The 10,158-nt window shown below is 53.5% G+C and overlaps 1 protein-coding gene across 3 annotated transcripts in view; it reads left to right on the top strand.

The window, feature by feature from the left end:
• GNG4 (G protein subunit gamma 4) overlaps window positions 1-10,158 on the top strand; it is a 65,072-nt gene continuing 54,914 nt past the window's right edge. The window contains exon 1 of one of the 3 annotated variants that reach the window (XM_027046931.2): window positions 1-103. The gene's annotated coding sequence lies outside the window, so the exon portion shown is untranslated. Of the gene's footprint in view, window positions 104-170; window positions 345-10,158 lie in introns of those variants that run through there. The other 2 variants (XM_053207189.1, XM_027046930.2) reach the window with 2 other exon arrangements.

Here is a 10,158-nt window from a genome sequence, read left to right as displayed (position 1 = left end):
GCCGAGGAGCGATGCCGCGCGCTCTGGCCGCCCCCCGCGAGCACCGCGCCGGAGACAAAGCCCGCGCGTGAGCGGCGCCCTCGGCCCGCGCGCCCGGCTCCGGGTAAGTGGGCGCCCCGCCGGCGGGCCGGGCCCGGTGCGTCTGTGGAGCGAGCCCGGGGCGAGCCAGAAGCCAGAAGGCAACTCGGGCGGGAAAGTCTCTGCAACTGGAGACGCGGTTCGGTGCGTGTGTGGTCCTGCCGTCCGTGGCAGCACGCGAAACGAATACCTTGTTTCTCCTGGCCGCCCGCAGCGAGCCGGCCTTCGCGCTGCCGCGCAGGTGGGCGTCGGCGGGGCGCCGGCAGGTGAGCGCGCCCCTCGAACCCACGACCCTCGGCCGGGCCGTTGGCAAACCCGAGCGCAGGTTTGGACCGACCGCTCCGAACGCTTACGGGAGGTCTCCCGGTGCCCGGGGTCTCCCGATCTCTGGGGCTTGAGGCGGGGGGAGGCTCCCCGAGACCCCTTTTCCATATGTAGGTCACGAATGCTTGCCATTCTCCGGGCAGGGACGTCCCCCCCGTTGAAGAGGACCGCAGTGGAAGGGCTGGAGCGGCTAGTTGGTCGTTTTATTTGTGGAGTGCCTAAAGAAGCCCTCATGATTTCGCAGTACCCTGGGACACCTGTCCCCAGAGCAGTTCTGGTGGTGACAGTAGACCAGACGAGGGTTTGGTTTTCCCCTCCCTTATGGCGTCTGTCCCCCGAGGCTGGTGCTGAAACGGGCTGCGCCCGCAGCGCCCGCACACAGCGGCATTGGGGGAGCTTTGGTTTAATGTTCGAATTGCCTTAGAAATAATAACGGGAGAGTGAGGCGGGGGGGGGGGGCGGGGGGGGGCGAGGGCGGGCAGAGGTGTGGCTGGAGAAGACTTCTTCATTTGGGAGGATTTGCTTATTTCCGTGTATTTTGGGCTAGGGTGTTAGGAAATTCAAAAATGTTAAAGTTTGACCGAGTGATAAAGTGGATCATGGGCGCCGGGTCTCCCACCCTCTTCCCAGCTCCCCACCGCTGCCGATCCTCGTCTCTTTCCGTTAGCTCCGAGGACTGTACGGGCTGGCACAGCGCCCGCGCTTTCAGTCCCAGCAGAAGGCCTCCTGGGCTGCGCTGGTGTTGCCCATTAAACCGTGTCAGTCGTGTCATCTGCTCATGAGTCCTCACTGGGAGGCCTCCTTCCCACAGTGGGACAGGAGAATTCAGCGGTAAATGCCTCAGAGCAGCAGCGAGGGGCCCCGGGCTCTGTGGCTGGCGCCTTGGTGCTCTGGGGAAATCTTTTTCCTGATTTTCGCATGCTGCGGGGGAAGGGAGGCACACGGCCATCTGATCTGGCCCTGTTCCCTGCACAACGCTTACTGTGGGAGCAACTGAGATGTTCAGTGGAAAGCCTTTTTCGGTCCTGAGACACACGACGTAAACTATGAATTAGTTTTGGAGCGCGGAGTTGACTAGGTTATCAGTCTGGGTAAGAGATGGATACAGCACTTAACATGTTGTAGGGGTTAATTAAGTACAAGGTTTATTGTGATGCTCTGCTAGTTAACCCGGCGTCTCACCTCAGCGTTATTAAGCTGAAATAACTATTTAGGAGGATGGACTTCCTCTTGGCTCCTTTGCCAGCACAGGGCTCCAATCCTCAGCCTCCTTAAAATAAAATTGCCCAAAGGGAACCTGTGGATGAAGTCTGGCTGGCTGGGAACTAGCACAGCAAAAGGCTCATTCCCAGTAGTCCAGTGATTGGCTTGGCATTTGCCTGTGACATTTCTCGTGCAAGTAGACAGCAGAGAAACCAGGAAAAAGCTTTTCCCATACGCACTTTACAGCTTTTGAAGCTAAAGTGGCAGTCTCCAAACCTGCTCCTATCTCAGCACAGTCTTTGGAGCGGCAGAACATTAGGTGGGCGCTCGGGCCCTGTCGTCCCCCTGGGCCCTGGGGTGGCAAGTGCCCCATCGCTGTCCCCGGAGGTCGGGGTGGGGCTTTAGGACTGATCATGCATCATGCCACTTCTCCCCACCACTGTCACCACTACACAACTATTGCTTCGTGAGGAAGACAGCCACATGGCTAAGACAGAACTCTGCAAGACAAACCACTCTTCTGTATTTGTAGGCATGTCTCTCTATCACATTTTTCTTACCTGGACTCATTTTTGTTCTACGTGAAAAGGGGACAATGCCTAATGATGCAACAACGCATGTCAGCAAATTGCCCTGGTTTGTTCTCAGAATACCCTTAGGAGCATATTCTATTCTCTAATCGCCCAGATTTCCCCCTCCTTTATTCGGTATTTTCATTGGTAAATAAACATGATAGACATAAAGAGACTTATTATCACACAGCTAGAGAGATGATTTGTTGGGTTTTCTTAAACCAGGAACTGACATATAACTTTTTTAAAAGTTTGTTTGTTTGTTTGTTTGTTTATTATGAGAGAAAGAGAGTAGGGGAGGGGCAGAGGGAGAGGGAGAGAGAGGAGAGAGAGAATCCCAAGCAGGCTGTCAGTGCAGGATGTCGAACTCGAGATCACGGCCTGAGCTGAAATGAAGCGTCAGAACGACCTCTTGAGCCACCCAGGCGCCCTGAAATTTAACTTCTTTGATACACCAGGAATACTACAAAAACATCCTCTTAACAGTGGCCAGCAAGGGTGTTTTAACTGAAAATCAGAGAAGCTAACTGAGTGTCAGAAAAGAGAAACAGGGAGGCCAATTGTAATATAGACACTAGCATAATACTCCTGTAAGATTTTAACCAGTTGGTTACAACCATATGAAGAATAAACCAGATAACTTAAATTATCATCAGTGAAAAATGCAAATGCAATTTCCATTTAGGGAAGGAAGTAGAGGCAAGAATTACTGCTGGAAGGAAAAAAAAAACTCACTGCAGAGGAAACAATGGGTACTTAAGAGGGGATCTGTTCAGTAAGCTAGCTGGGGCTTTAATTGTCAAGGAGCTTTTGTTAGGTTAAATGGCAGGGGGTGTGCAACCAGTTTTCCTAGTGGAAACCAGTGGACAAACGGCAGGTCTTGCGGGACGGGGGAGTGCGGCTGTGTTGCCCACACGGGGCTTGTGGCATGGGTTCTGCTACCCTGGGAGGAGTAAGGACATATATGTGGCTGTGGAGAAGCCACTGGTCCCCGAAGCCTTGAGGTTCCCGCGTGTCTGCAAGCAAGTCACCAATGGCCCAACCTCAGAGGGCAATCCCCGGGAGGGAGCCCAGGTTAGCGGGCCGTGGGGTGGAGGGAGGGAGGACCAGGCTTCGAGTCCGTGAGTCACACGGATGATCTCCTGTAACCTTCGCGCCATACCCGCAAGGTTTCTCTTTAGCAAAACAAACAAAAACTGTCCAGGAGTGTCACGGCAGGGTGTTCGGTGGGTGGTGGTGACCAAGGAAAAGCTTATACAAATACGAAGGGGGAGCCGTTGAGACAACTGGAAGAGAAGAAATGGTGGCGTGCGTGGAAAGCCACGCCCAGGGACGACGCATGCGCTCTCTTGACAAAAGAGCGGATTTCTTCCTCTCTTGGATTTCTCTAACCATTTCACCCTGGGTGGCTGGGTTGGCTCGCCCTAGCGGGGTGTGTGCTGAGAGGCCGAGGAAGAAGAGGTGGAAGAAATGCTGTAAGCATCCCTCTGGGGCCAGGTGGGTGCCCCCGCCAGTGATTGCGTGCACAACACGAGCAACCACCCTGGGTCTACTAACCCACACCTGGTTTGTGCTTGTCTGCAGTTCTTGGTGCCTGTGTTCCCTCCTGGCTTTCATGTCTAATCTGCTACTGTGGGGGCTTCTCTTCTACCCTTTGCCTAGGGTCACCACCGAAGGAAGAGGGGCAGGGAGGTCGCAGTAGGAAAAAGGGAAACATTTATATTGCTCCCAAAATTCATATTAGAACATCTTTACAACCACAGCACAAGGTGTTGATATGAAAAATATATGTGTCGCCATAGGCCTACCACCCAAATTGGACTGTATTTACTTATGATTATCACACAAATATTAAAACTGAGAGATCGTTACCAAAAGCACTGTGTGAGAGTGAAGGTCCACGTAGGAGAAATGAAGTTTGAAACAGAAAGGAAAAAGCAAGGGAATTGAAAGAGGGTAGAAAGCAGAGCAGCGTATGGAAGTTGCTGAAGGCGGCCTCAGCAGTGGCCCAGCCGGCTCTGTGGCTCAGGTTCTGGAAACTGTAGGAGAGGCAGAGACAGGGATGGCAGACAGTGGGTGATAGTGCTTCATCCTTGGTCCCCGGGATGTTGGACGCAGGGGGGACAGAGATCCATCCGGCAGCATATAGGCTGGGGCAGCCTGCATTTGCTGACTACCCCACTGCACACTCCTCATACAGCAGGGTCTGCTTTCCAGGTCAAACAGCAGAACCCATTCTAATATGGCCAGAAGGAAAAAAAGCTTTTCCTCCAGCCTTTTAGATTTAGTGACTGGGGCCTGTGAATTAAACTGACAACAGGAGAGATTAACAGGAGAAAAGAGCCAAATTAACGGGAGAAAAAGTTTGTTCTACGTGCACACAGGAGCTTCACAGGAAAGAAGAGAAAACCGGAAGAAGCAGTTAGGCCTGAGAGCTTATATACTATTTTAACAAAGGGAGATGGGTTATGGGAAAGTGACAAGACAAAGGGAAAAGGGGGTTAGGGGTTCTAGGGGCAGTAAGTTGTGGGAAGATAAAGACATGGAAAAAAACTTATAGAAGATAAGAGTTACTTCAGCAAGATTTCCTTGTGCTGATACATCTTGGTGCCAACGTTATCTCTCCAGTGATAATGGTGATTTTCTTCCTTCTAGTGTGGGAGATGGAAGGCAAGAACACCTTCACAAAAGGAAATGCATGTCTTGCTTTTAGGTGGAAAGGGCGAGGCCGGAGAATTCCTTCTGTGTCTGCTGTTTCTTAATTGCCTTCCGCTCAAAACAGCCCTTATGCCAAAGTGGCACATTTGGGGGTGGTATGATCTGAACCTCCTTCAAGATTGCCAGCGGGACCTTTCCTTGGTGGAGGCTGGAGTCTCAATCCTGTGTTATGCCGAACAAGCGTGAGAACCCCTATTTGGTTTTAGTTTCTGTTCATTAATTTGGGGAAAATTCTGTTTTCCCTGAACCCCGGTTAACTTCACTTACAACCATCGGGCTCCAGGGGTCTGGAGATGTTTGTTTACCCCTGACACCTGTGGGGCCACGTGGATGAGGGAGGGCTCCGTCCTGGTTAAAGAGACAGATGATGTGAGAGTACAAGTGTATGTTTAATGGTACATAGAAGAGGAAGCAGGTGTCATGAGGATGGAAAGACACAGGCTCCTGAACTTAAGGGCAGTGGTGAGTATGGAGTGTGGCCAAGAGCGGACGATGACAGAGCCTGAGTGGAGAATCCGAAAGCTTCGAACCTTAAGGAAAATAACAGAGGGACAGTGACAGTGATGTCAGCCGCCGAATTTTTTCTGGAACAAGGTGAGGTATAGATACGTAATAAATTGGACTTCGTTAGCATCACGTAGTCTCTTCTTCAGCTGAATTTTACCTAGCAGAGAGACAGTCACTGGAGCCTTCTGCTCACTTTGGGTACCCGGGTAGACCCCACTCTGGGTCCACCACCCTGTTACCCTGTCCCTGTCTTGAGTGGCTTCACCTCATTGCCCCTTCCAGTCAGAGCTTGGCGTGTCGGTGCTGTTCTCCCCCAGGTGGTTGACCTTGCAGAATTGGGGAGCTTGGGGCTCTTTCCTGCCGATCTTTCTGGGCTTGCTGTGTCCGCACTGCAGTGCAATCTTTCTGGGGCTCTGCATTCTCAGAACTGCTGCAAAGAGACTGGACACAAGCCCTGTGTGTCCTGCATCAGGAGTAGCAGCCCTCACACCCCAGGTCCGCTGTCCCCCCTGACAGGTCAGATTCCTCCCAGCTTCTCTCCAAACCCTCTCCTCGCGCTAGAACTTTGCCATAGTCAGCAGCAGCGGAACTAAGTCGTTGGCCTGGACCCAGGCACGCTTCTTTACTAGGCAGAAACTGTCTTTGTCACGGGATTTGTCATCGCAGAGGTCCGCCGATCCACGCCATGACCTGGCTTCCCGGGGTTGCCTGCCTGTCCCTGGTTTTCCTATGCGTTACTGCTGTAAGCCATCTTCATCGGGGGACACGGCGGAAGGACCCTTTCCGTGCATGTGTGTGACTCAGAGCCGTAGATACGTTCCTACGAGATTGTGCAGAAGCCATGTGTTTCTAAGACGTTCATTTAATGAACGTGTGAGCAGGTATTTCAGGCACTGACAATTTAAGGATGAATAAGGACCTGAGAGTACTCATAATCTAGGAGGGATAGAGGTGTGAAAACAACCCGTCTGCCCCTGGATTAATGCCGTGACAGCCGTGCTGTGCGAGCGGTGATAACAGGAACATTCATTCCTCCGGAGAGCAGCGCTTGCAGGAAGGGCCTGACAGCCGACGTCCCGGAAAGCTGAGCGAGATTTTTTCCAACCCACACAAGTGACAAGGGCTTTCCAGGCAGAGGGACCAGCATGTGCAGAGGCTCAGAGTTGGGGGCGTGCAGGCGGAGAAGAGGAAAAGGTGTCCCGAGCCCAGTTAGGACTGTCAACTGAGCTGTGGGAGTCTGTTCTGGGACCAGTGGGGATCCCGGGCAGTTGTTCAGCAGAGGCGGGATTCAGCGGGGGGCCCCCCTGTGTGGGGCGGGTCAGAGGAGGAAGGCTGGAGATGTGGGGCGTTAAGATTCGGCTGCAGTTGGCCCCAGGATGCCCAGGCCCTCGCATCAGTCGGCACTGCTGTCTGACCAGAGGTGGGGGGGCGGGGCAGGGAGAGGCCTGCGCCTGGGTGGCCCAGGGTGACAACATGACCTGGTTTAGTGAGTGGAAGGGGGGAGTGGGCTGGGCACGTGGGGGGAGAGAGAGTGAGACGTGGCAGGTGAGGAGGTCCCGCCCACGTGGAACAGAAGGCCGGCTTATGGCAGAGAGGGGCTGGGAGCCAGGTAGCCATGCGAGGGGCGGGGGAGGGCAAGGGAGACAGCCCAGGGTGGGGGTGGAGGGTCAGGTAGCCATGCAGGGGCCAGGGGAGACAGCCCCGGGGTGGGGTGGGGGGTTCTGAGTCATGGTAGACACAGTAGGGAGGCTTCAGAGAACAGATGTGAAGTTTGGGCCGACACAAAAACGATGCTGTGAAATGCAGGCTCTTTCTGCCGCAGGTTTACACGTGTTGGCCTCCCTCGGAAGGGACCGCCTGGCCGGCGGCCCCTGACGCTGCTCGGCTGCCAGTCTCTGGGAGGCCACAGCCAGCTGCCGCCACCACCACGCTCCCCTGGATGACTCATTCTTTCTGTGTCCAGGCACAGCTCTGTCTCTTGTTTATGATCTCTTTGTCCCCCTAACGCTCGCGAATTTGATCCGATGCCCACCGCACCGCCTCCCGCCGCATGTGGATGGCGGGGATTACAGTTTAGTAGCCTTCGGTGAGAGCGTGCCTCTCCCAGGGTGAGTTTTTGTTTTATGCTTCTGCCAAACCTGGTCACCCTCTACCTACCCCCCAGCTCCGGCGGCCTGAGGCAGGAGGGCAGGGCCCAGGCCTTCCTTCACAGTAACCATGGCAACTGACACGTTGATCCAGGGCCCCTAGCCTCTCTCGGCTTTCCCCTGGTTCTTCCTGCTCTGCCTTCTCGTTGGACCTCTGTCCGCTGTGAAATGCGCCCCGTGGTGGGGTTTTCTGTCTTTTTTCCTCACAGTTCCTCACTCTGTCTGTCTGACTGGCTTTTCCTTGCTGTACTTTTGACGTGCTGGGGGAACCATCAGTGGGCAGCGGAGGGGAAGACAAAAAATATCCCTGCGCTCATGGAATTTACATTCTGGTAGAAGGATCAGGCCAGTGATAATAAGCCTGAAAATCAAAGGTAATTTCAATGCGTAAGTTAATAAGTAAGCATTTAAGATGTGAGTGAATGCTGGGGAGAAAACTAGAACAAGGAAGGGAGATAAAGAAAGAACTCCAGGGAAGGGCCATTGTAGATTTTAAATAAGCTGCTTATGGAAGGACTCAGTATGGATCCAAGATTAAGACCAAGATCAAGGCCATGAATTGAACTTGTGTCGTGTGTGTGTGGAGGCAAGGAAAGTGGAAGCAGGTGAACGTGTGATTGACCCACAGATTATTCACGCCCAGCTACCTTCCTTGACGGGGCAGGGGTCTTCTCCCCTTGTCTCCTCCCCCACCCCCAGCCTGTGAGGAAGCTGCATTTTACAAGAAGGAGCGTTTGGTAGTATAACTCAAGGCGGAGGAAGAGACGTGTGGCAAAATAACGCACAGCACGAGGCTCCCCCTGTTTTGTGGATGCCCACCGCTCCGGCAACTGGCCTGGTGAGCCGAGTGGCTCCAGATGCACCAGGTGCCGAGTGCAGGCAGTAGAGAGTTTGAGCCCATGAGGAGTGGCGTCACCTTAGAGGGCGCCCCTCACAGGCCACATCAAAGACCCCCACTTCTTGAAGACCTGGGGGCTAACCAGAGGAAGGAGATCCAGGTAGGTTAGAAGACACAGCTGGGTATTCGTGCTGTGTGGCCCGGTGGGTAAAGAGCACGTTTGCATAACGATGGGCCGCGCTGGCCATGCCTTCCGGTTTTACGCACTTGTTTTCGGAACCATGTATTTGTAGCACAGGCTTGTCTGGAAAATTCGGGGAAGATCCATCAGTGGCTCCCCAACCTGGCGGCATAGCAGAATGACTTTGGGTAGTTTGCAGAAATACCACCTCACCCCTGGACATTCTTACTCGGCAGTTCTGAGCCAGGGCCAGGGAATCTGTTTTAAGTCTTATAAACCACCAAAGCAGATGACTTCTCGGGTCGTCCTTCCATGTATCAGAAAACCCAAACTAGCTGAGCCTTTCCAGACCGTCTCCTGTGCCAGCCTGCCCCACCCCCACCCCCCTTGGGGCTGTGTGACAGTGACTTTCCACAAACACCATGAGACCGAGACACCTGCAGGAGCCCAGCTTTCCTTTCCAGGCTGAGCGCGTGGATCTTTCCCCGCTTTTCGCAAGAGTGCTTCACTGATGGGGAAACCAGCCGTTTGCCCTCAAGAACTGCGTCTGTGCAGAGCACGATGACCCCAAAATACAGACTCCCCCCGCCCCGCCCCTCCAATCCCCTTGGCTCCCCTGTGGCAGGATGCAGGAGCTCCACGGTTCTGAGCACCCCTGGGAGCTCGTGAACCAGCACCCACCCTCGCTTGCCAGGGAGTCAGGAAGGGCCCTTCGTCCTTGAGTAAGTGCTACTGTGCCAGCAGGCAGGAACACAGACATGAGTAAAACAGAGGTCTCAGGTCTTAAAGAATTTACATGCTACTGGAAGAAATGGATGATTAAAACACAACACAAAATTAAGAACCTGAATCCAGCAGGACCCCCAACCCAGTCTAGGTCAGGAGAGGCTTCCAGAAGGAGGTCTCGGGAGTTGGCCAGATGAAAGGGTTGGGTCACAGCTATTGAACGGGGAAGACTTTCAAGGCTGAGAGGTTTTGCCCAGGCAAATAATAATAAGCAACTAACACATTTTGAGTGCTTACTAAAGCCAGGCTCTAAGTGTCTTATATTAAGTATTTATTCCTTGACAACTATTGTTGTAGGAAAAATAATGCCCGCCCCCCCCGAAGATGGCCACACCGGAACCTGTGGATATGTTACCTTACAGAGCAAAAGAGACTTTGCAGATGTGATTAAGAATCTTGAGATGCAGGGGCGTCTGGGTGGCTCAGTCGGGTAAGCATCTCACTCTCCTTGGTTTTGGCTTAGGTCCTGATTTCAGGGTCGGGGGATGGAGCCCCACGTTGGGCTCCCCCCAGCCCGCTCGATGTCCTTATGAAAGGACGGGAGTGTCAGAGGGATTGGACCATGCTAGGCTGCTGGCTTTGAAGTTGGAGGAAGAGCTGTGAGCGAGGCGTGCAGGCAGCCACCAGAAGCCGGAAAAGGCAAGGATACAGACTCTCCCCGGAGCCTCCAGGAGCCCTCCTGCCACTGTGCACTTTCAAACACCCGCTGCTCTCAAATAACAAATTTGTGTTGTTTAAACTGTAAGTCTGTTGTAATTTGTTGCAGCAGCAAAAGGAAACTAGTACCAACCGTGGCTCTTCCCA

This window comes from Acinonyx jubatus, chromosome D2 (genome assembly GCF_027475565.1).
Source record: "Acinonyx jubatus isolate Ajub_Pintada_27869175 chromosome D2, VMU_Ajub_asm_v1.0, whole genome shotgun sequence".
Lineage (NCBI taxonomy): Eukaryota > Metazoa > Chordata > Mammalia > Carnivora > Felidae > Acinonyx > Acinonyx jubatus.
This window is presented reverse-complemented; position numbering and strand designations above follow the sequence as displayed.